The sequence below is a fragment of the Mus musculus genome, chromosome 7 (assembly GCF_000001635.26).
Source record: "Mus musculus strain C57BL/6J chromosome 7, GRCm38.p6 C57BL/6J".
Classification (NCBI taxonomy): domain Eukaryota; kingdom Metazoa; phylum Chordata; class Mammalia; order Rodentia; family Muridae; genus Mus; species Mus musculus.
Window position 1 is genome coordinate 32925758 of NC_000073.6, and position 27803 is coordinate 32953560.

The window sequence follows — 27803 nt, forward strand, 5'->3', positions numbered from 1 at the left end:
AATAATCAAACTCAGGGGTGAAATCAACCAAGTGGAAACAAGAAGAACTATTCAAAGAATTAACCAAACGAGGAGTTGGTTCTTTGAGAAAATCAACAAGATAGATAAACCCTTAGCTAGACTCACTAGAGGGCACAGAGACAAAATCCTAATTAACAAAATCAAGAACTGAAAAGGGAGACATAACAACAGATCCTGAAGAAATCCAAAACACCATCAGATCCTTCTACGAAAGGCTATACTCAACAAAACTGGAAAACCTGGACGAAATGGACAAATTTCTGGACAGATAACAGGTACCAAAGTTGAATCAGGATCAAGTTGACCTTCTAAACAGTCCCATATCCCCTAAAGAAATAGAAGCAGTTATAAATAGTCTCCCAGCCAAAAAAAGCCCAGGACCAGACGGGTTTAGTGCAGAGTTCTATCAGACATTCAAAGAAGATCTAATTCCAGTTCTGCACAAACTTTTTCACAAGATAGAAGTAGAAAGTACTCTACCCAACTCATTTTATGAAGCAACTATTACTCTGATACCTAAACCACAGAAAGATCCAACAAAGATAGAGAACTTCAGACCAATTTCTCTTATGAATATCGATGCAAAAATCCTCAATAAAATTCTCGATAACCGAATCTAAGAACACATTCAAGCAATCATCCATCCTGACCAAGTAGGTTTTATTCCAGGGATGCAGGGATGGTTTAATATACGAAAATCCATCAATGTAATCCACTATATAAACAAACTCAAAGACAAAAACCACATGATCATCTCGTTAGATGCAGAAAAAGCATTTGACAAGATCCAACACCCATTCATGATAAAAGTTCTGGAAATATCAGGAATTCAAGGCCCTTACCTAAACATGATAAAAGCAATCTACAGCAAACCAGGAGCCAACATCAAAGTAAATGGAGAGAAGCTGGAAGCAATCCCACTAAAATCAGGGACTAGACAAGGCTGCCCACTTTCTCCCTACCTTTTCAACATAGTACTTGAATTATTAGCCAGAGCAATTCGACAACAAAAGGAGATCAAGGGGATATAAATTGGAAAAGAGGAAGTCAAAATATCACTTTTTGCAGATGATATGATAGTATATATAAGTGACCCTAAAAATTCCACCAGAGAACTCCTAAACCTAATAAACAGCTTCGGTGAAGTAGCTGGATATAAAATTAACTCAAACAAGTCAATGGCCTTTCTCTACACAAAGAATAAACAGGCTGAGAAAGAAATTAGGGAAACAACACCCTTCTCAATAGTCACAAATAATATAAAATATCTCGGAGTGACTCTAACGAAGGAAGTGAAAGATCTGTATGATAAAAACTTCAAGTCTCTGAAGAAAGAAATTAAAGAAGATCTCCGAAGGTGGAAAGATCTCCCATGCTCATGGATTGGCAGGATCAACATTGTAAAAATGGCTATCTTGCCAAAAGCAATCTATAGATTCAATGCAATCCCCATCAAAATTCCAACTCAATTCTTCAACGAATTAGAAGGAGAAATTTGCAAATTCATCTGGAATAAAAAAAAAACTAGGATAGCAAAAACTCTTCTCAAGGATAAAAGAACCTCTGGTGGAATCACCATGCCTGACCTAAAGGTTTACTACAGAGCAATTGTGGTAAAAACTGCATGGTACTGGTATAGAGACAGACAAGTAGACCAATGGAATAGAATTGAAGACCCAGAAATGAACCCACACACCTATGGTCACTTGATCTTCGACAAGGGAGCTAAAACCATCCAGTGGAAGAAAGACAGCATTTTCAACAATTGGTGCTGGCACAACTGGTTGTTATCATGTAGAAGAATGCGAATCGATCCATACTTATCTCCTTGTACTAAGGTCAAATCTAAATGGAACAAAGAACTTCACATAAAACCAGAGACACTGAAACTTATAGAGGAGAAAGTGGGGAAAAGCCTTGAAGATATGGGCACAGGGGAAAAATTCCTGAACAGAACAGCAATGGCTTGTGCTGTAAGATAGAGAATTGACAAATGGGACCTAATGAAACTCCAAAGTTTCTGCAAGGCAAAAGACACCGTCAATAAGACAAAGAGACCACCAACATATTGGGAAAGGATCTTTACCTATCCTAAATCAGATAGGGGACTAATATCCAACATATATAAAGAACTCAAGAAGGTGGACTTCAGAAAATCAAGTAACCCCATTAAAAAATGGGGCTCAGAACTGAACAAAGAATTCTCACCTGAGGAATACCGAATGGCAGAGAAGCACCTGAAAAAATTTTCAACATCCTTAATCATCAGGGAAATGCAAATCAAAACAACCCTGAGATTCCACCTCACACCAGTCAGAATGTCTAAGATCAAAAATTCAGGTGACAGCAGATGCTGGCGAGGATGTGGAGAAAGAGGAACACTCCTCCATTGTTGGTGGGATTGCAGGCTTGTACAACCACTCTGGAAATCGGTCTGGCGGTTCCTCAGAAAATTGGAAATAGTACTAAAGGAGGATCCAGCAATACCTCTCCTGGGCATATATCCAGAAGATGCCCCAACTGGTAAGAAGGACACATGCTCCACTATGTTCATAGCAGCCTTATTTATAATAGCCAGAAGCTGGAAAGAACCCAGATGCCCCTCAACAGAGGAATGGATACAGAAAATGTGGTACATCTACACAATGGAGTACTACTCAGCTATTAAAGAGAATGAATTTATGAAATTCCTAGCCCAATGGATGGACCTGGAGGGCATCATCCTGAGTGAGGGAACACATTCACAAAGGAACTCACACAATATGTACTCACTGATAAGTGGATATCATCCCAAAACCTAGGATACCCAAGATATAAGATACAAGTTCCTAAACACATGAAACTCAAGAAAAATGAAGACTGAAGTGTGGACACTATGCCCCTCCTTAGAAGTGGGAACAAAACACCCTTGGAAGGAGTTACAGAGACAAAGTTTGGAGCTGAGATGAAAGGATGGTCCATATCCAGGGATCCACCCCATAATCAGCATCCAAACGCTGACACCATTGCATACACTAGCAAGATTTTATCGAAAGGACCCAGATGTAGCTGTCTCTTGTGAGACTATGCCGGGGCCTAGCAAACACAGAAGTGGATGCCCACAGTCAGCTAATGGATGGATCACAGGGCTCCCAATGGAGGAGCTAGAGAAATTACCCAAGGAGCTAAAGGGATCTGCAACCCTATAGGTGGAACAACATTATGAACTAACCAGTACTCCGGAGCTCTTGACTCTAGCTGCATATGTATCAAAAGATGGCCTAGTCAGCCATCACTGGAAAGAGAGGCCCATTGGACACACAAACTTTATATGCCCCAGAACAGAGGAACGCCAGGGCCAAAAAGGGGAAGTGGGCGGGTAGGGGAGTGGGAGTGGGTGGGTATGGGGGACTTTTGGTATAGCATTGGAAATGTAAATGAGCTAAATACCTAATAAAAAATGGAAAGAAAAAAAAAGAAAAAGACAAAGTAGCCATGTACTGTAAGACCCCCGAAACTGTGGAGTCCTCTGCTCAAATCCCGGGATGAGCTGGCCTGCACCCCAATAACTGGAGAGAAAATCACACCTGATGCAAACTGCAAGAGGCTTTATTGTCAGATAGCTGAGGAGGACCTCCTTTCACCATGCAGGGCTGGGGAGTTTGACCCCCATTGGCAACAGCAGGGGGCTTTTAAAGGTAAAGTGAGGAATTGGGAGGAGTTGGGAGGAGTCTGGCTACCACTCTTCTCTGGCAGGGGAGGGAGGGTTGTCCTTAGCACAGGAATCCAGGCAAGCCCCTGGCTAGGTCTTTTTTACAATTATCACATCTCTGATTGTAAGGTATTGAAACAAAAAAAAAGCTTTTTGCTGGCTATAGAGAACAAAGAGCTTCTTTCTGGCTGTATTTGTAGAGATCGGGAAAAACAGGCTTGGGGGAACATTCAGCGGCTTTACATTCCAGGGAGAAACACTTTAAGTCGGGGTCTCCTAGTACCTCATACACAAAGAGGCATAATGGCCAATAATATGCAATGAATAATTCATAGTAACAGAGAATGTTGCTGTTTATTTTATGTAAATATGTATATTTAATTATACATACTTGTAAAAATATTTACAATTATTTTTGTTGAACAAAATACAGATTGCTGAGTCCATCCAAAATCGCCAAATGCTCTTCTTAAACACTTCCATGCATGAAGAAAGGCTGTTTGTCTGAGTTCCTTCAGTCACTTCTTATCCAGTAATTGTTTTTTTTGTGTGTGTTTGTGTAAAGTGAGATTATTTTTAATTAGGTATTTTCTTCATTTTCATATCAAATGCTATCCCAAAAGTCCCCCATACCCTCCTCCCCACTCCCCTACCCACCCACTCCCACTTCTTGGCCCTGGTGTTCCTCTGTACTGAGGCATATAAAGTTTGCAAGACCAAGGGTCTTGCTTCCCAATAATGGCAGACTAGGCAATCTTCTGATACATATGCAGCTAAAGACAATAGCTCCGGGGGTACTGAATAGTTCATATTTTTGTTCTATAGGGTTGCAGACACATTTAGCTCCTTGGGTACTTTCTCTAGCTCCAATAATTGGACACCCTCTGTTCCATCCAATAGCTGACTGTGAGGATCCACTTCTGTGTTTGCCAGGCACCGGCATAGCCTCACAAAAGACAGCTATATCAGGGTCATTTCAGCAAAATTTTGCTGGCATATTCAATGGTGTCAGAGTTTGGAGGCTGATTATGGGGTGGATACCCGGGTGTGGCAGTCTCTAGATGGTTCATCCTTTCATCTCAGCTCCAAACTTTGTCTCTGTAACTTCTTCCATGGGTGTTTTGTTCCCATTTCTAAGAAGGGGCAACGTGTCCACACTATGGTCTTTGTTCTTGAGTTTCATGTGTTTTGCAACTTGTATCTTATGTCTTGGGTATTCTAAGTCTCTGAGCTAATATCCACTTATCAGTGAGTACATATCATGTGAGATCTTTTGTTATTGTGTTACCTTACTCAGGATGATACCCTCCAGATCCATCCATTTGCCTAGAGATTTTATAAATTCATTCTTTTTAATAGCTGATTAGTACCCCATTGTGTAAATGTACCACATTTTCTGTATCCATTTCTCTGTTGAGAGACATCTGGGTTCTTTCCAGCTTCTGGCCATTATAAATAAGGGTACTATGAACATAGTGGAGCATGTGTTCTTCTTACCTGTTGGAACATCTTCTGGATATATGCCCAGGAAAGGTACACTTTCCACTTTATCTTATTTTTTCAGAAATACAAATATCCCCTTTACCTCTATATAAATTTAATTAATATTTTTCCTAAAATTCACTTCATTTTAATTTCTTTATATTTATGGTATAAGCCTATTTTAAGGAATATATATAGATATATATATAAATATATATAGATATATATATATAAATATATATAGATATATATAGATATATTCATGTGCTAGGATAACCTGTCCCAGTGTTCCCCTGGATCCCACATTGAAAGAATCCAGTTGCTTAAGACAGCATTGACATCTTACATTTCTATTATTTCTCCCTTCTTTTTTATGATGAAAAAAGTGTATATTTAGAATTATCCATCTGGACTCAGTTTAGATGACCCTAATCTTGTTGACAACATCTGGAGCCTCACAATCAGGAGCTAAGTAAACACACGCCTTGTTCTCTCTGTCAGGCCTTGTCAGGGTATGGACTTTGGCCACATCAATGTCATAGAGTTTTCTCACGGCCTTTTTGATCTGGTGCTTGTTGGTCTTGACATCCACAATGAACACAAGCATGTTGTTATCCTTTATTTTCTTCATGGCTGACTCAGTGGTCAGAGGCAATTTGATGACAGCATAGTGGTCAAGCTTGTTTCTCCTGGGCTCACTATTTTGAAGATATTTTGGCTTTCTCTGGAGCCACAGGGACTTGGGCTGCCAGAAGATAGGTGAAGTTCTGATCTTCTTTTTGTGGCTGTGGATGCCTTTCAGCACTGCCTTCTTAGCTTTCAAGGCCGTTGCTTTGGCTTCATCTTTGAGAAGGGCCATGGCTTCCTTCTTCGCTTTTGGTGCCATCTTGGTGAAAAGGCTATTTCTTCTAATTTACAGTAATTTTAATTTATTTCTCAATTTTATGAAGTTTAATATCTCTGTGGATAAAGTGTGGATTTTAAGGCCATCAAGCAGCAGATCAAAGAGGCCGTGAAGAAACTCTATGACATTGATGTGGCCAAAGTCCGTACCCTGACAAGGCCTGACAGAGAAAAGAATGTGTGTGTATGATTATTATGATAAGATGGCATTGAAATCTCACATTTCCATTTATTTTCTATAATTTTTTTCATTTTGGAAGACATGTAGCCTTGTATTCTCTCCTCTGATCAGCAGGACTTTTCCTGCTTCATTGCACTGCAAGGTCTTTAGTATCTTTGGAATTAGCAGCATCTCCAAGAAAGCAGAGAAGCATTGAGAGACGTTAGATGGGAGAATAAGCCTGCACATTAGCATGCTGTTTAGTTAGGTTTGGGAGGCTCAACTTCATCCTAACTTAGAATCACACATGCCAATTTTGTATTTTTGTCCTAGTCCTCCCATCCCTAACAGAGCTTCAAGGAAAACCAAACAGCTAAAAAACCAATTCTCCCCACCACCTAATCTAAAGATAACAGTGTATGTTTTCCGTTTGGCAATCTGACACTAATTTTTTTAAAAGTGAATTTTTGCTAGATATTGATGTTCCAATAAGTTATAGAAAATTTTAATTTCAACCTGGGGTTTCCACCCAGGCTTTGATTCTTTAGTTCCTGGATAAAATACACACACAATCTGTATATTTACCATAAGCTTTAGTCAACATTAGAACTGGACAGATAACTATCCTCTATGTTATTAGAATCTACGTTCCTGAATCATTAACTACTACTTAGTGTGTTTCTTTTGGGCTCACCAATTGGCCAGCCCTCAAGACCACATTTTTCTGGTTCACAAATGCCATGGTGTTTTCTCCTTCTTCCTCCTGCACTTTCTTCTCATGGTCCTCTTCTGACCCCAAGCCTGAGAAACCTATACTCCATCTATGCCTGTTATGCTCAGCTATTGACAGAAAGACCAAACCTCAACAAACCCCCACACTTAAACCAAGGTTGAAGCCTCCTGAAATATACAGTGCTACAATATCTGATCACACAATTTATGCTAGAAGGTGTATTTCCATGTAACTTGCAAGTACATTTACCATGTAGCTCAGATTGCTTCATGAGAGTAAAACACAGAAGCTATGATGGGCAAGTATCTCTCAGTGGAGCTCAGAACTGACTCGTAGACTGTCCCTCAGAGTAAGTTATCACATCTATGGCTGAATCGTAATTTAGTGCAGACCAACCAAGGAATGGGGTCATAAAACATGAATTCATGTGGTCTGGCATAGTAAAAAGATCCTTTTACTTTTAACCAGTAACTCAGAAGATAAAGTCAAAAGTTCTGTTGTATTTTTATTCAAATGGTTGTTTTACCATTAGTTATAGGTATAGAGATGGAAGGGTTATGTACTTGAGAGGCCAGAAGAGAACAAGTTTTACAGTCATTGCAAGCCAGCTAACCAGGGTTCACCCTTATGCCACCAACTTTTCTTGCACTTTTTCTATATCAGAGCCCCTTGATTACAATATGGAGATTCTAGATTTTTATACATTTCACCAATAATGTTGTCTCAGGACCATACTGGGCATAACTGAGTGAATAACTTTGTTTCTAGTTACTTTGTATTGCACAACTGATTTTCTTAGATAAGCTTTACTCCTGATATAGATTCTTTCAACCACAATTGCCAGTGAATGTATAGTCACTTTCTAGTGGGGAAAATATCCTGGTATGCAGAGATGCATCAGTGACTAAGAGGTCTACCGGAGGACAAGGATTCTCAGTACCTACTACAGCTTATAACTGTCTTTATGTCCAGTTCCAGAGGATCCAAGGAGACCCTCTTCTGGTCTCTAGCTCACAGAGACAGTCTCATGGTAACCAGACATTCATGCAAACATAATATAGAATTAAAATAAATGTACTTTTTAAATAGCATTTAACACAAATCTACACTCTCACAGTAAAAACTTACTGCTTTGCAAACATTCTGCATCAGCAACTCATATGAATACCTGTTACTTTGAAAATGACTGACTACAGAGACATGTTTTCTATGGGAATCTAAGATTGCTTAGAGTTGGTGTCTCCATCTCCTCAACTCAACAGCTTTCCCCCAGTCTTTCCAATCATAAAATCATGATTCTACTTGGAATTTTTTTTCATTGCACTAACATACAATACCCTACACAACTGCCTTTAATCTCTCTCTCTCTCTCTCTCTCTCTCTCTCTCTCTCTCTCTCTCTCTCTCTCTCTCTCTCCTTCCCTCCTCTCTCTTCCTCTCTTTCTTTCTTTCTCTGTCTTTCTCTCCTCCTCCTCCCCATCCCTCTCTCTCCCTCTCTTTCTTTCTTTCTTTCTTTCTTTCTTTCTTTCTTTCTTCCTAAGGTCATGAGTAAAGGTCAAATGAAAACCTATAGGAGTAGGTTTGGTCCTCTTCTACCACATAGGTCTTAATGTTTAAACTCAGGTTGCCACATTGGGGAACAAGTGCCGTTAGCTATTGATCCACAGTACCAATCCCACAGCTGACATATTAAAAGGTCAGCCCACATGCATATGAATAGAAGTAAGGGTATAGTACTAATTTCAATTTCTTTGGGTGAGCATATATTTTCCTTTTTCATATGGTCTCATAGCATTGAAAAATATCAGAAATAAGGTTTCCTGTGCATTGTTTCAGTCCATTCTATGTTAATCTCTGCACACCACTGTAGCAGGAGAAGAAACAGAACTTTGGAACACCAGCAAGTATGGCCGCCAAGTATGTATCTGTTTTGCAACATGATGGTGTTCATGCCTATGAAGGTCACGCCTTGTGAACTTCATTGCCCATAAGACTCAGCTTGACGTCCGAGGGTGAAACTTCAAGTTTTTGTCAGGCTGAGGCTTTGTATGTATGGAATTTGAAGAACCTGAGTTTGGGCTACTGCACAGAGTTAAGGAAATCAGAAACTCAACAATATTATGTAGGTCAGTTTCAGGAGGATGCTGCATAAGTGCCTGCTGTACAGGCTGACAGTGCTTCGTTTGGGACACAGCCTGAAAATACTTGCTCAGTCTCTGGTATGTAGGTGGCTGCCATGTGGACATACTACCTGGGAAGGTGCTGTGGCCCCAGGAAGCACTTGACTGCAGACAAGTGCACATTAGAAGTCAGAGCTGTGCCTGCCCAGGTCTTTTAAACTCTGCCCAGATGATCAGGACCAGGGAGACTCCCTTGAGTAAGTTTCATTGTTTCTGTCACCAAGTGCAAGTAGGGCCTGAGAAGTTTTCTCTGCAGCAAGAGAGTTTCATGTGGAGATACTTGAAGATTCATGTGAAGAGTGATGGAAACTGAGCTTTTGAGCAGAGGGACTTTAATTCTGAGGGAGCAGGTGCCATCACGATGAGCTGAGGAGACTTCTTCCTAGACAGGGTTGGAAAATATCTTTAGAGTTTGCTCAGAGGGAAAAAGGACTTGGAATTGAGTGTGAGGGAGGCCTCCACTGTGGAGGTAGTTTTGTGAACTTTATTTTTAAATTTATTATTATCATTATTCTAGTTATGAGATTTTTACAAGTATATGGTTTTATATGTTTTGTTCATCTATGTATAGATGTATATGTAAAACACAGAAGTTAGGCTACTGTGCTGCAGGGCAGGGATGGAGGTACACCAGGACTTTTGTTGCCCCTCAGCGGGTGGTTGTACTCTCACAATCTCTCTTCTACCACAGAATTTTATAAAATTCCAAATTTTCTGACTTGGGAGCCAGTCACTGTAGTGGAAACCTGCTTCCTAGTAGCAGAGAAAGCAGCCAGCTGACCTTCATACTCCACTGATATCCCAGAAGGAAAACTCACCATCTCCTTTCCCTTGCTCTCTTAAATCTCCTTCAACTCAAAGATGCTCCTTCATCTTTCCTGAGTTTTCTTATGTTTACTCCCTGACAACTGGTTGCTCTTACTGCCTCTTCACCTATTGTTGACATAATTTAGCTCTTGCTTACAGAATGCTCTTGGTTTAAAGATGTATGCTAGAGCTGAACCACACCAAAACAAGAAACAGAATTTTAAAAAATTCAGTCTTGTTCACAGTGTGATCAGATATCCTGCAACAAGTATGGGTTCTTTCACAATGTCACTCCATCACAGGTTTCTATAGCTTCAGACACTCATGAGCTAAGCAGATATAATGAGAGGGTATCTCATGTTATCTTGCCATAAATATCCCACTCGTATGTTAACTAGAAATTAGTCTTGAAATAACTTGCCTTTATCTCTGATTATTAGACCTGTATTCTGATCAGACATAGATACTCAATCCACAACACCAGATGTATGGACATATCCCAGTATCTGACTACCAGTAGCATGTCATTTAGGAAGTATAACAGGTACCTGAATTGATGTGTGCACATCCTGAGGTGAGACAGCTGGCAGTAGGTTGTACTTCAGTACCATGTCTTGCAGGATCAGAGAGCTAAGATCCAGGACCCAGGACTAGAGTGGCAGCTGAGTTGGTTATGGGGTTTTAGTGACTGTGGAAGCTTTAGAGTTTGTGGGGAAGGTCTTCAGAATCATGTTTTACTGGACATCTTTGCGACCAATGGAACTCTGGAGATGTGAGAAGCAAACTTGGAGCAAGAGTGGGATCAAGGCATGTACAAATCCTCGGAGTATTGTCCTGAAATGAGCAGTACTAGGACTGCATGTCCTAGACTGTCTAGACTTGGGCCTCCACCTTTGCCCCATCAGAGGATGTAACATAGCCCAGTAACCAGGTTAGAGGTCGTTGTTCCCCCTTACAAGATCAAGTTCAACAGCATCTGCATATGAGGCATTTCTAGCACCATGGCTCCAACCAGTGATATACATTCACCATCGAAGCCATCTCTCACCCCCAAATATTTCAATACCTGTTTTCCCACCCAATTAAATGGCCTGTCTCAGGGAAGCATGTCTTCCAAGAGTGTTCTCAATGTATTCACTGCTGCTTGAGGTTTCTCTCACTTTCTTCCTCTCCTTCCCTCCTCTCTCACACATATACACACATCAAACGTTCCCACCATTATAGGTGAACAGAGTTGGAACAGCATATATTCACTGGCTCAGGAGTGGAGAGCAGAAGATAGGCTTAAAACAGTAGCTTCTGGGACAGTGCCAGTGAAGGCCAAAGTCCAGGGCTCTGGATGGATCATCATTGTGATTTCAGGTATAGAGAAAAGGAATATCTTCTGTTGGTCTGGGAGAGTCCAATGGGATTAGAGGCAAAGAGGGGACACAGCCCACCTGAGGCTTTTGATGTCTATAGCTAAACAGAAGAAAATGTTGTCTGCTGATGTGGAGAGATCAGTTGCATAATTTTTTATAAGGAATGTTAAGAAATAGGTTTAGAGCTTTGTTGAATCTGAACAGTCCTAGAGAAGTCTGAATGAAGGCCATGAGTCTGGACACAAGTCTGGAGAAATTCAGGACCAAGATTCCAAATAAAGACCAACTGGATATTTTGGTGATGTATTATAGGATGGAAGTAGAAGTTGGTTATTTTTAGGGAAGGAAACAATCATAGGATATGGCAGTGGTGCTAATTTTAAGGAAGGGGGTGGTCCACTTAATAACACTGGACTCCTCTCTTAGACTGAGATGGCTGTCACAATGACATATGAGGTTTTATCAAGTATATGTGTTAGAATGATGTTTGGCAAGGGACCAGGGCTGCCAAGAGACACTGGCCCTGGGTTGAGTATGAATCAGAACAGTCATAATGGTCGGTGGCAATGATGTAGGTGACTAATTGTGAGGCAGGTAATGAATGGTGAGGAAGGTGACTAACTGTGAGGCAGGTGACTGTGAGGCAAGTGACAGGGACTATGATGAAGATAACTGTGAGGTTGATGACAATGAGTCTCAGTCAGGTGACTAACTGTGTGGCAGGTGACTGTGAGGCAAGTGACAGGGACTGTGATGAAGATAACTGTGAGGTAGATGACAGTGAGTCTGAGGCATGTGACTAACTGTGAGGCAGGTAACAGGGGCTGTGAGGTAGGTGACTGTAAGATAGGTGAATGGGAGGCAGGTGACAGTGACTGTGAAGCAGGTGACTGTGAGGCAAGGCCCTATACCTGTGAATATTCTCCATACTGTTGTGGTGACCCTGAGTGGGATGTGGAGATCTGAACTTGGGCAGGGAGATAAGCTCATGGGTAAATAAGAGAATTACTGAATTCTTCAGAACCAAGGAAGTTGGGCTTTTTGTTAATGCAATCTTTAATGGAGCTGTTTCTTGTATATCTTGGCTATCTTCCAAATAATTGAGACAGAAACCATTCTATTTATTTAATCAAGCATAGCAGAAAAAGTGGGTAGCTATTGATCTGCTCTATTTCTTTAAGCTAAAATGCCTACCTTTCAATAACATTCCCCGAGATACTTACATGTTACTATTGATCTGGCTGTCTCTGCTCCATGTGTTTTAGGACACTAAAAGGAATTATATATGCACAATAGAATACTAAAATATACTAAAGAAGAATTCGAAAATATTATCTTAAACCATAAATGTTATGAATATATAAAGAACAAGGTTATATATCCAACCTATTTATATGGATGACCTTTGGACTGTCTGAGATATAAATTTATTTTTGGCATTGTTTTAAACATGTCCAGGCAATTAGGACAATTTAATAAATGTCTAAAAACCACCTTCTTAAAACAACAGCATTATTTCTATGAGTTGTATACACATAAGCAATTGCAAATTTGAGAATTAATTGCATCTGAGGGACGAACAATCTTAAGCAATTATGAGCTCAGAGACATAGCATTGACTATTAGTATACAAATTAAGGTTTGATTGTTAGTATTTTAAAAAACCATCTACAGCACACAACTAGATTATTTGTACTGAAACAGGGGAAACTGTGTGTCTCAAGGCTCTGCCCCACAGCCCCCAGCAGATGCTGGAGCCAAAGAATACAGATAATAAAAGGGGGTAGGAAGTCACAGCATGCAAAATACTAGAAGTTACCTGACAGGAAACAAAGGAATGACTTCAAAAGAATTAACAGGAGCCAGATAAATGTTTACAGTAAGGATAAAGTGGCTCTGTCTAGGGTTAGTTAAGGTTTTAAGTAAACTTCTCTTGAGGGGCATTAGCTAATAAAACATTTTTCACTTAGGAAAAAAATATACATTGAAAGATTAAAACTCTTGGCTTCTTGTATAGAAGCAGAAATGATAAAAATTCTTACATAATGTAAAGCTATATTAGCCATACCTAGAGGCAAAATTTTCTAGTGATTATCAGTTTACTAGAAGCAAAATTCTTTGAATTTGACCATTAATTTAAACATCTGAATAGATCTGTAACTCTTAAAAAGAAATTTCCTTGAACACAGGGAAAAACCTTCTTAGGTACTGTTTGCAAAACAAAAGAAAGGCCACAAGCCCCTCTGGGGCTCCCCTGAGCCCTGTATTGATTCAAATGTAAAATATTTTTTAATCTGAGCATCTTGGCCCTCCTTGCAATAAGGACTGATTCTAGAGGAACAATCCAACTGTCTATGTTTCTAATTTTTGATACTCTTTTTTAGGATAACTTACAGTTAAAACGTTCTTCACAACTTTAGTGTTGTGAAAAAATTGCCCGTATTGCAGTTTCTTGCCAGTTATAGCCAAACTGATTGTTTGAGGGTCTAATTTATGCACAAAGACAAACATAACTAGATAATTCTTTCATAGTTTTGTATGAAGTGAGCTGTATTAGCGCTCTCATAAGTTGATTAGTCTTGTAATAATCTTAATTAACAATATAAGGATGAGTAGAAAATCTTAAATTTGCAATCAAACTGCAAGCTGCAGTCAATGGAACACTGGCAGTTTTAACCATAATTTTCAAGTTTCTTTTGTAATGTTAGGATAATATCTACAACCTTGGGAAAGCAAAACCCAAATTTAAAACAATTTATCATCTTTAAAATCAATATTAGAAGCATTATCATATTATGAAATTCAGCTACCAATTAATATTTATGAATACCTGTAAGCTTTAATACTTTAATAAAGAGGCATTGCTTTAAATCTTACCTTAAATTTTTACTTTTTAGGATAGGAACCACATTAACTATTATCTAAACTAGAAATATCTTTAGAGACCCAGCCTCTTGGCCTGCCTTATGCCACGTGTCAGAAGGACTCTAAACTTGAATTATCAAATTTAACACTAACCATCTGTAGCAATGTAACAATTAATAATCTCAACCAACAACTTATGAGCTGAATGTGAAAACATGCAGAGCATATTACCAATAAAAAGGAACCAAATGAAGCAATTACATTTAGACCAATCAGAGAATATTAATTTTTGTAGCTACAATCATAGAATAAAAGGCACTTTAACATTTGTCAAACACATTAATCATGAACCATTTATCAGCTTTTTTACCCTGAAACTAACAGGCTGTAGACTTGCCCTTTTTTCCTAAAATGAACAGTTTTTCCAGCAGGGACCCTCCTGCCATGTATCTGATTCCTGGATGAAGCATGTTGCAGCTCTCAGCTTTATAGATAAAGTTTTTTATACCATCTTTATTGTCCAAAATAAAACATAGAACATTCATTCATACAGACTGGACACGAACATACATGAATTGAACATGAGAAAAGATTGGTGTACCAGACATTAGACAAGACACAAAAGGGGACAGAGTACTCCTGCTATAAGGCCCAGAGAGAACAAAATATGGCACTCCTGAAATTTCTCTCTGCTTTTTGGGACAATTTCCTCCCTCATGATGCAATCTGCCTGATTATTAATTTCCTTTTAATAAACTGTTTCTTTTTTCACGCCTAAAAATGTAGCTTTGGGTATCCACGGCCTACCGCCTGTTATAGTTCCCAGCTCCTGTTAAGCTTCACTGCTGAGCCTAAGTGAACCAGTGCTCTGGTTTTAACACTGTTTCAGCTTAGCCCATACCGACCTTCTCCAGTATTAATTTTCTTTAATTATTTTCTTCTTCTATGGAGCTCCAAACCAGCAGTGTCTCTTCCAAATGTCCTCTACCATTTCTCAGTCCCGCGTTGTTTCGCCAAATGTTGTGACCAGCCAGCAGATCTCAGACCTGGGTTCTAGTCTGGAAAGGCATTTTGGAAACCTGGAAGAGAAGAAGGGCTGGGCTGTGCGAGATAAGGAAGGAACCAAGACAAGCTTTCTGTTCAAGATTCAATTTTAATGTCAGCAAACACACTTTATAAAAAAAAGGGGAGGCCTGTCCCTGGCCAAGGAAGTTCCTTACAAGTAGATATCTTCAGCCTTTTAGTGGGAACTCGCGAAAATCACAGTTCCGTGTTAACTCAGAAAGATTCTTGGAAGAGAACCTGTTTGGCCTCCAGCACATTGGGCCTCAGGCAGGTAGTGGCACATCAAAAGATCAGCACAGCAGGTGGCTCTGCTCAAGCAGAGGAGGATGGTCACAGCCAGCTTTGCTAGGCTGGAATGAGGTAACAATATCTGATGATGGTGGTAAAAGATTTTAAGAAGGACACTAATAACTCATTTAAAGATTAGAGGAGAACACTGTGAATCAGGTGTAAGCTCTTAAAAAATTACAGAAATTCACTTCTTAACAAGTAGAAGTACTTAAAGAGGAAACACAAAAATCGCTTAAAGAATTACAGGAAAACACAACCAAACAGGTAATGGAATTGAACCAAATTACCCAAGATCTAAAAATGGATGTAGAAACATTGAAAAAAACCCAAAGGGAGACAAATCTGTAAATAGAAATTCTAGGAACGAAATCAGGAACCATAGATGCAGGTATCAGCAACAGAATGCAAGAGATGGGAGAGAAAATCTCAGGTGGAGATAATTCCATAGAAAGCATGGACACAACAAAGAAAATGCAAAATCCAAAAAGACCCTAACTCAAAACAACCAGGAAATCCAGTACACAATAAGAAGACCAAACCTTCGGATAATACTTATAGACGATACCTACTCTGATAACTAAACCACATATAGACCCAACAAAGAAAGAGAACTTCAGACTAATTTCCATTATGAACAGCGATGCAAAAATACTCAAAAAAATCCTTGAAAACTGAATCCAAAAAGACATCAAAATGATCATCCATCATGATCAAGAAGGCTTCATCCCAGGCATGCAAGGATGGTTTAATATACAAAACCCAATCAATATAATCCACTATACAAACAGCCTCAAAGACAAAAAAGACACGATCATCTTGATAGATGCTGAGAAAGAATTTGAGAAAATCCAACACAACTTCATGATAAAAGGCTTGGGAAGTTCAGGAATTCAAGGCCCTTACCTAAACATAATAAAAGCAATATACAACAAGCCAGTAGCCAACATCAAACTAAATGGAGAGAAACTTGAAGCAATCCCATTAAAACCAGGGGCTATAGAAAGCTGCCCACTTTCTCCCTAAATAGTCTATATAGTACTTGAAGTCCTAACCAGAACAGTTAGACAACAACAGATCAAGGGGATACAAATTGGAATTATAGAAGTCAAAATATCACTCTTTGCAGATGAGATTATAGTATATACAAGTGACCCTAAAAATTCCACCAGAGAACTCCTAACCTGATAAACAGCTTCAGTGCAGTAGCTGGATATAAAATTAACTCAAACAAATCAATGGCCTTTCTCTACACAAAGGACAAACAGGATGAGAAAGAAATTAGGGAAACAACACAGTTCACAATAGTCACAAATAATATAAAATAAATTTGAGTGACTCTAACCAAGGAAGTGAAAGATCTATATGATAAAAATTTCAAGTCTCAATCTTGTGTTTGGGGTCCCTCGGAGACCACTCTGCTCAGGGGAGAGTATGGACTGCAGAAGCAACACAGCTTCTGGGACAGGCAGAAGCACACAGCTTCTGGGAAAGACCCCATCTTGGGCTCCAGATATCTGGGCACCTTCCCTGTCAGAGGAGAGCTGTCTGCCAAGGAGGTCTCTGACTGCCTGAACAAAGGAGGGAGCCATCTTGGATCCTGGGTCCCTTGGAGACCAGTCTGCCCAGGTCACCTCACAGAATGTGGAGGGTGAGTGAGCAGTCTGCAGAAGTGACACAGCTTCTGGGACAGATCCCGTTTCAGGCTCAAGACATCCAGTAACCTTCTCAGCCAGAGGAGAATTGTCTGACAAGGAGGGCACTGACTGCCTGAATAGGTGAGGGAGCCATCTTTTGCCCGGGCTCCCTCAGAGACTAGTCTGCACAGGTGAGAGTGCAGACTGCAGAGTGAAACAACTTTTGGACAGGCCCAAGAGACACAGTTTCTGGTACAGACCACAATTTCGGGCTCCAGATATCCTGGCACCTTCTTAGCGAGAGGAGAGGTATCCTCTTGGTAGGTCTCTGACTGCTGGAACAGGTGAGGGAGCCATCTTGTGTTCCCGGTCCCTTGGAGAACAGTCTGGGCAAGTCAGCTGGCAGACAGCTTTGGCAACACATCTTCTGAAAAAGTCCCTGTTTCAGGCATTCACCTTCAGCCTGAAGGCAGGTCTGAACGCCAGACCTCTGTGCACCTTCCCTGCAAAAATAGAGTTTGCCAGCAGAGAGTACTCTGACCCCTGAGACTCAGGAGAGAAATGGGCTCCCAGGACTGCTGACAGAGGCTAACAGAATCACAGTTGGAACAAGCTCCAACCAGAGACAACTGTAACCAATAATGCCAGAGATTACTAGATGATGAAAGGCAAATGTAAGCATCTTACTAACGGAAACCAAGACCACTCACCATCATCAGAACCCAGAACCCCAATCTCGGGCAGTCCTGGATACCCCAACACACCTGAAAAGCAAAACTCGAATCAAAATCATATCTTCTGATCCTGATAGAAGACTTTAAGAAGGGCATTAATAACTCACTTAAAGAAATACAGGAGAACACTGCTAAAGAGTTAGAAGTCCTTAAAGAATTACAGGAAAACACAATCAAACAGGACATGGAATTCCACAAAACCATCCAAGACCTAAAACAGTATGTAGAAACAAAAAAGAAACCCAAAGGTGAGACAACATTGGAGATAGAAACCCAAGGAAAGAAATCAGTAACCATAGATTCGAGGATCAGCAACAGATTCCAAGAGATGGAAGAGAGAATCTCAGGTGCAGAAATTTCCATAGAGAACATGGGCACAGAAATCAAGGAAGATGCAAAATGCAAAAAGATTCTAACTCAAAACATCCAGGAATTCCAGGTCACAATGAGAAGATGAAACCTACGGATAATAGGAGTAGATGAGAATGAAGATTATCAACTTAAAGGGCCATCAAATATCTTCAACAAGATTATAGAAGAAATTTTCCAATCCTAAAGAAAGAGATGCCCATGAACATACAAGAAGCCTACAGAACTCCAAATAGACTGGAACAGAAGAGAAATTCCTCCCGACACATAATAATCAGAACAACAAATGTAGTATATAAGGACAGAGTATTAAAAGCAGTAAGGGAAAAGGGTCAAGTAACATAAAGGCAAACCTATTAGAATTACACCAGACTTCTCACCAGAGACTAAGATAGACAGGTGATCCTGGACAGCTTTTATACAGGCTCTAAGAGAACACAAATGCAAACTCAGGCTACTATACCCATCAAAACTCTCAATTATTATAGATGGGGCAACCAAATATTCCATGCCATAACCAAAATCACATAATATCTTTCCTTGAATCCAGACCTTCAATGGATAATAAAGGGAATACTGAAGCATAAGGATGGAAATTACACCCTAGAGAAAGCAAGAAAATAATCCTTCAATGAACCTAAAAGGAGACAACCCCAAGAACAGAACCCCAACTCTAACAACAAAAATAACAGGAAGCAATAAACTTTTCCTTAATATCTCTTAATATCAATGGACTCAATTCCCCAGTAAAAACAAATAGACTAACAGATTGGCTATATAAACAGGACCCAACATTATACTGCATACGGGAAACCCATCTCAGGGACAAATACAGATACTAGCTCAGAGTAAAAGGCTGGAAAACAATTTTCCTAGGAAATGGTCCAAAGAAAAAGGCTGGAGTAGCCATTCTAACATCGAATAAGATCGACTTCCAATCCAAAGTTATCAAAAAAGACAAGGAGGGGCACTATATACTCATCAAAGTTAAAATATTCCTAGATGAAGTCTCTATTATAAATGTCTGTGCTCCAAATGCAAGAGCAGCACATTCACTATGGAAACTTTAGTAAAGCTCAAAGTACACATTGCACCTCACACAGTAATAGCAGGAGACTTGAACACCCTACTCTCAACATTGGACAGACCGTGTAAACAGAAACTAGACAGACAAATTGAAACTAACAGAATTTATGAAAGACATGGATTTAACAAATAGCTAGACCATTTTAATCCTAAAACAAACGGATATACCTTCTTCCCAGCACCCCATGGTATCTCCTTTTACTGCTAGTTTTGTGTCAACTTGACACAGCTGGAGTTATCACATTGAAAGGAGTTTCAGTTGAGGAAATGCCTCCATGAGATCCAACTGTATGGCATTTTCTCAATTAGTGATCAAGGGGGAAAGGTCCCTTGTGGGTGGGACCAATTATGGGCTGGCAGTCTTGGGTTCTATAAGAGAGCAGGCTGAGCAAGCCAGGTGAGGCAAGCCAGTAAAGAACATCCCTCCATGGCCTCTGAATCAGCTCTTACTTCTTTACCTGCTTGAGTTCCAGTCCTGACTTCCTTTGGTGATGAACAGCAGTATGGAAGTATAAGCCAAATAAACCCTTTCCTCCCCAACTTGCTTCTTGGTCATGATGTTTGTGCAGGAATAGAAACACTGATTAAGGCAAATTGGTACCATCAGAGTCGGGTATTCCTGTGACAACCTGACCATGTTATAGAAAGGACTGTGAAAGGACTCTGGAACTTTGGGCTTGAAAATCCATTTGATGTTAAGAGCCCTGTCAGATGTTGTGTAGGAGCTTGGATGATAATGTTGAGAACACTGCAGAAGATGGAGGTCTGTTTTGTGAAATTTCAGAGGGAAAATTAAAGACTCTTTTCAGGGCCATTGCTGTTTTGATTGTGAAGATTCTGTAGTTCTGGTTAGCTGGGGCTGAAGAATCAGCTGTGATTAACAAGATACCAGAACTACCAAAGCAAAAACTTTGCATTACTGGGACTATTGATGCTGGTTATCTGGAGCTAAGAAATTAGCAGTGATTAAGAAAAGACCAGCATCATTGAGGTGACATCTTCTGGGAAGTGTTTTCTGAAAGCACAAAGAGGCTGTGTTCCAGAGATGGCCAAGGTTGTACTCCTTCTGCAGTGGGACTTGGTAGTATGTAAGAGTCACCCAGGTGGTACTGGTTTTGAAGGCATGAAGGGGTCACACAAAGCAGCTGAGGCTTGGCACTGTGAGAGGCCATGGAAGGCCATTGGTGAAGTTGCAGCCTCAGATGCAATTGAAGACCCAGGACTGAAGGGGTCATGAAGTGTTTTGGAGATGCCAGTACCATGAGATGACCACCAAGAGCAGCAGCAGCAGTGGAGTATAGGCATCTGGAGCCTAGAGGATGACACATGTGCTACAATGTGCATGGCTGGAGAAGTGACCCAAGCCCTTGGAGGAGCCCAGAATATCATGAATTGGATTCCAGACATTGGACGGTTGGAGATTGACTTTTGGTTTTGATTGTGACTTTGCCCTGATATTTTCACTCTTGAAGGAATAAACAGTGTTAGTGGAGCCCACAGTTAAGAGACGTTGAATTGTAAAAAGACTTTGGATTTTAAAAGAGATGGATATTTTAAAGAGATTGAAATTTTAAGAATATGTAAAGACTGTGGGACTTTTAAAGTTTTTTAGATCTTGGGGATGAATAAGATTGTAAGGGTTGAGGTTTACTAGGCCTTTCGTTTGTGTGTGTGTGTGTGTGTGTGTGTGTGTGTGTGTGTGTGTGTGTGTCAAGTTGACAAGGGGTCAATCGTGGAGAGCCGTGAACAATTGCCATCATGAGCCTCCGCTGTGCCTAACTGGTAAACAAGTAATGTGCGGAGGTTCAAGAGTAAATTCGTACCAAGTCACTGCCCATCCTGGGGCGTGTTGATGAGCCTCTGGGAGAGCAGCAAATCAGGTGTAGACATGCCACACTAAGGTGTATATAAGCAGCGCATTTTTGGTGCTTGGGGTCTCCTCTTCATGTTGAAACTGGTGTAATAAAGTTGCTGCAGAAGGATCCGTTTTCTCACGCGTGTGTTCTTGCTGGCAAGACAATAGTGCATGTGATAGTCAATTGTACTGGCTAGTTTTGTGTCAACTTGACACAGCTGGAATTATCACAGAGAAAAGAACTTCAGTTGAGGAAATGCCTCCATGAGATCCAACTCTAAGGCATTTTCTCAATTAGTGATCAAGGGGAAAAGGTCCCTTGTGGGTGGGACCATCTCTGGGCTGGCAGTTTTGGGTTCTATAAGAGAGCAGGCTGAGCAAGCCAGATGAGGCAAACCAGTAAAGAACATCCCTCCATGGCCTCTGAATCAGCTCTTGCTTCTTGACCTGCTTGAGTTCCAGTCCTGACTTCCTTTAGTGATGAACAACAGTATGGAAGTGTAAGCCAAATTAACCCTTTCCTCCCCAACTTGCTTTTTGGTCATGATGTTTGTGCAGGAATAGAAACACTGACTAAGACACTCCTCCAAGGTCCAACACCCGCAAGGGCCCACACAGGACTCCCCACGGGATCCTAAGACCTCTGGTGAGTGGAACACAGCGCCTGCCCCAATCCAATCGCGTGGAACCTGAGACTGCGGTATATAGGGAAGCAGGCTACCTGGGCCTGATCTGGGGCACAAGCCCCTTCCGCTCCACTCGAGCCCGGGGCTACCTTGTCAGCGGAGTCGCCTGACATGGGCAAGGGCCCACACAGGATTCCACACGGGACCCTAAGACCTCTAGTGAGTGGAACACAACTTCTGCGAGGAGTCTGGTTCGAACACCAGATATCTGGGTACCTTCCCTGAAAGAAGAGAGCTTGCCTGCAGAGAATACTCTGCCCACTGAAACTAAGGAGAGTGCTACCCTCCAGGTCTGCTTATAGAGGCTAACAGAGTCACCTGAAGAACAAGCTCTTAACAGTGATAACTAAAACAGCTAGCTTCAAGATTACCAGATGGTGAAAGGCAAACGTAAGAATCCTACTAACAGAAATCAAGACCACTCACCATCATCAGAACTCAGCACTCCCACCCCACCTAGTCCTGGGCACCCCAAAACAACCGAAAATCTAGACACAGATTTAAAAACATTTCTCATGATGATGATAGAGGACATCAAGAAGGACTTTCATAAGTCACTTAAAGAATTACAGGAGAGCACTGCTAAAGAGTTACAGGCCCTTAAAGAAAAGCAGGAAAACACAGCCAAACAGGTAGAAGTCATTAAAGAAAAACAGGAAAACACATCCAAACAGGTAATGGAAATGAACAAAACCATACTAGAACTAAAAAGGGAAGTAGACACAATAAAGAAAACCCAAAGCGAGGCAACGCTGGAGATAGAAACCCTAGGAAAGAGATCTGGAACCATAGATGCGAGCATCAGCAACAGAATACAAGAAATGGAAGAGAGAATCTCAGGTGCAGAAGATTCCATAGAGAACATCGACACAACAGTCAAAGAAAATACAAAATGCAAAAGGATCCTAACTCAAAACATCCAGGTAATCCAGGACACAATGAGAAGACCAAACCTACGGATAATAGGAATTGATGAGAATGAAGATTTTCAACTTAAAGGGCCATCTAATATCTTCAACAAAATAATAGAAGAAAACTTCCCAAACATAAAGAAAGAGATGCCCATGATCATACAAGAAGCCTACAGAACTCCAAATAGACTGGACCAGAAAAGAAATTCCTCCCGACACATAATAATCAGAACAACAAATGCACTAAATAAAGATAGAATATTAAAAGCAGTAAGGGAGAAAGGTCAAGTAATATAAAAGAAGGCCTATCAGAATTACACCAGACTTTTCACCAGAGACTATGAAAGCCAGAAGAGCCTGGATAGATGTTATACAGACACTAAGAGAACACAAATGCCAGCCCAGGCTACTATACCCGGCCAAACTCTCAATTACCATAGATGGAGAAACCAAAGTATTCCACGAAAAAACCAAGTTCACACAATATCTTTCCACGAATCCAGCCCTTCAAAGGATAATAACAGAAAAGAAGCAATACAAGGACGGAAATCACGCCCTAGAACAAGCAAGAAAGTAATCCCTCAACAAACCAAAAAGAAGATAGCCACAAGAACAGAATGCCAACTCTAACAACAAAAATAAAAGTAAGCAACAATTACTTTTCCTTAATATCTCTTAATGTCAATGGACTCAATTCCCCAATAAAAAGACATAGACTAACAGACTGGCTACACAAACAGTACCCAACATTCTGCTGCTTACAAGAAACCCATCTCAGGGAAAAAGACCTACCTCAGAGTGAAAGGCTGGAAAACAATTTTCCAAGCAAATGGACTGAAGAAACAAGCTGGAGTAGCCATTTTAATATCGGATAAAATCGACTTTCAACCCAAAGTTATCAAAAAAGACAAGGAGGGACACTTCATACTCATCAAAGGTAAAATCCTCCAAGAGGAACTCTCAATTCTGAATATCTACGCACCAAATGCAAGGGCAGTCACATTCATTAAAGACACTTTAGCAAGCTCAAAGCACACATTGCACCTCACACAATAATAGTGGGAGACTTCAACACACCACTTTCTTCAATGGACAGATCGTGGAAACAGAAACTAAACAGGGACACAGTGAAACTAACAGAAGTTATGAAACAAATGGACCTGACAGATATCTACAGAACATTTTATCCTAAAACAAAAGGATATACCTTCTTCTCAGCACCTCACGGGACCTTCTCCATATAATTGGTCACAAAACAGGCCTCAACAGATACAAAAATATTGAAATTGTCCCATGTATCCTATCAGACCACCATGGCCTAAGACTGATCTTCAATAACAACATAAATAATGGAAAGCCAACATTCACGTGGAAACTGAATAACACTCTTCTCAATGATACCTTGGTCAAGGAAGGAATAAAGAAAGAAATTAAAGACTTTTTAGAGTTTAATGAAAATGAAGCCACAAAGTACCCAAACCTATGGGACACAATGAAAGCATTTCTAAGAGGGAAACTCATAGCTCTGAGTGCCTCCAAGAAGAAACGGGAGAGAGCACATACTAGCAGCTTGACAACACATCTAAAAGCCCTAGAAAAAAAAGAAAGCAAATTCACCCAAGAGGAGTAGACGGCAGGAAATAATCAAACTCAGGGGTGAAATCCACCAAGTGGAAACAAGAAGAACTATCCAAAGAATTAACCAAACGAGGAGTTGGTTCTTTGACAAAATCAACAAGATAGATAAACCCTTAGCTAGACTCACTAAAGGGCACAGGGACAAAATCCTAATTAAGAAATCAGAAATGAAAAGGGAGACATAACAACAGATCTTGAAGAAATCCAAAACACCATCAGATCCTTCTACGACAGGCTATACTCAACAAAACTGGAAAACCTGGACGAAATGGACAAATTTCTGGACAGATAACAGGTACCAAAGTTGAATCAGGATCAAGTTGACAATCTAAACAGTCCCATATCCCCTAAAGAAATAGAAGCAGTTATTAATAGTCTCCCAGCCAAAAAAAGCCCAGGACCAGACAGGTTTAGTGCAGAGCTCTATCAGACTTTCAAAGAAGATCTAATTCCAGTTCTGCACAAACTTTTTCACAAAATAGAAGTAGAAGGTACTCTACCCAACTCATTTTATGAAGCCACTATTACTCTGATTCCTAAACCACAGAAAGACCCAACAAAGATAGAGAACTTCAGACCAATTTCTCTTATGAATATCGATGCAAAAATCCTCAATAAAATTCTCGCTAACCGAATCCAAGAACACATTAAAGCAATCATCCATCCTGACCAAGTAGGTTTTATTCCAGGGATGCAGGGATGGTTTAATATACGAAAATCCATCAATGTAATCCATTATATAAACAAACTCAAAGACAAAAACCACATGATCATCTCGTTAGATGCAGAAAAAGCATTTGACAAGATCCAACACCCATTCTTGTAAAAATTGTGGAAAGATCAGGAATTCAAGGCCCATACCTAAACATTATAAAAGCTATATACAGCAAACCAGTAGCCAACATCAAAGTAAATGGAGAGAAGCTGGAAGCAATCCCACTAAAATCAGGCTCTAGACAAGGCTGCCCACTTTCTCCCTACCTTTTCAACATAGTACTTGAAGTATTAGCCAGAGCAATTCGACAACAAAAGGAGATCAAGGGGATACAAATTGGAAAGGAGGAAGTCAAAATATCACTTTTTGCAGATGATATGATAGTATATATAAGTGACCCTAAAAATTCCACCAGAGAACTCCTAAACCTGATAAACAGCTTCGGTGAAGTAGCTGGATATAAAATTAACTCAAACAAGTCAATGGCCTTTCTCTACACAAAGAATAAACAGGCTGAGAAAGAAATTAGAGAAACAACACCCTTCTCAATAGCCACAAATAATATAAAATATCTCGGAGTGACTCTAACTAAGGAAGTGAAAGATCTGTATGATAAAAATTTCAAGTCTATGAAGAAAGAAATTAAAGAAGATCTCAGAAGATGGAAAGATCTCCCATGCTCATGGATTGGCAGGATCAACATTGTAAAAATTGCTATCTTGTCAAAAGCAATCTACAGATTCAATGCAATCCTCATCAAAATTCCAACTCAATTCTTCAACGACTTGGAAGGAGCAATTTGCAAATTCATCTAGAATAACAAAAAACCTAGGATAGCAAAAAGTCTTCTCAAGGATAAAAGAACTTCTGGTGGAATCACCATGCCTGACCTAAAACTTTACTACAGAGCAATTGTGATAAAAACTGCATGGTACTGGTATAGTGACAGACAAGTAGACCAATGGAATAGAATTGAAGACCCAGAAATGAACCCACACACCTATGGTCACTTGATCTTCGACAAGGGAGCTAAAACCATCCAGTGGAAGAAAGACAGCATTTTCAACAATTGGTGCTGGCACAACTGGTTGTTATCATGTAGAAGAATGCGAATTGATCCATACTTATCTCCTTGTACTAAGATCAAATCTAAGTGGATCAAGGAACTTCACATAAAACCAGAGACACTGAAACTTAGAAGAGAAAGTGGGGAAAAGCCTTGAAGATATGGGCACAGGGGAAAAATTCCTGAACAGAACAGCAATGGCTTGTGCTGTAAGATTGAGAATTGACAAATGGGACCTAATAAAACTCCAAAGTTTCTGCAAGGCAAAAGACACTGTCAATAAGACAAAAAGACCACCAACAGATTGGGAAAGGATCTTTACCTATCCTAAATCAGATAGGGGACTAATATCCAACATATATAAAGAACTCAAGAAGGTGGACTTCAGAAAATCAAATAACCCCATTAAAAAATGGGGCTGAGAACTGAACAAAGAATTCTCACCTGAGGAATACCGAATGGCCGAGAAGCACCTGAAAAAATGTTCAACATCCTTAATCATCAGGGAAATGCAAATCAAAACAACCCTGAGATTCCACCTCACACCAGTCAGAATGGCTAAGATCAAAAATTCAGGTGACAGCAGATGCTGGCATGGATGTGGAGAAAGAGGATCACACCTTCATTGTTGGTGGGATTGCAGGCTTGCACAACCACTCTGGAAATCAGTCTGGCGGTTCCACAGAAAATTGGACATAGTACTACCGGAGGATCCAGCAATACCTCTCCTGGGCATATATCCAGAAGATGCCCCAACTGGTAAGAAGGACACATGCTCCACTATGTTCATAGCAGCCTTATTTATAATAGCCAGAAGCTGGAAAGAACCCAGATGCCCCTCAACAGAGGAATGGATACAGAAAATGTGGTACATCTACACAATGGAGTACTACTCAGCTATTAAAAAGAATGAATTTATGAAATTCCTAGCCAAATGGATGGACCTGGAGGGCATCATCCTTAGTGAGTTAACACATTCACAAAGGAACTCACACAATATGTACTCACTGATAAGTGGATATTAGCCCCAAACCTAGGATACCCAAGATATAAGATACAATTTTCTAAGCACATGAAACTCAAGAAGAATGAAGACTGAAGTGTGGACACTATGCCCCTCCTTAGAATTGGGAACAAAACACCCATGGAAGGAGTTATAAAGACAAAGTTTGGAGCTGAGATGATAGGATGGACCATGTAGAGACTCCCATATCCAGGGATCCACCCCATAATCAGCATCTAAACGCTGACACCATTGCATATACTAGCAAGATTTTATCGACAGGACCCAGATGTTGCTGTCTCTTGTGAGACTATGCCGGGGCCTAGCAAACACAGAAGTGGATGCTCACAGTCAGCTAATGGATGGATCACAGGGCTCCCAATGGAGGAGCTAGAGAAAATACCCAAGGAGCTAAAGGGATCTGCAACCCTAATAGTGGAACAACATTATGAACTAACCAGTACTCCGGAGCTCTTGACTCTAGCTGAATATGTATCAAAAGATGGCCTAGTCGGCCATCACTGGAAAGAGAGGCCCACTGGACACGC

General features: G+C 40.4%; 1 pseudogene; it reads right to left on the reverse strand.

Annotated features, from left to right (window-relative positions):
- Positions 1 to 5612: 5612 nt before the first annotated feature.
- Gm9156 lies at positions 5613 to 6080 on the reverse strand (annotated as a pseudogene).
- Positions 6081 to 27803: the final 21723 nt, after the last annotated feature.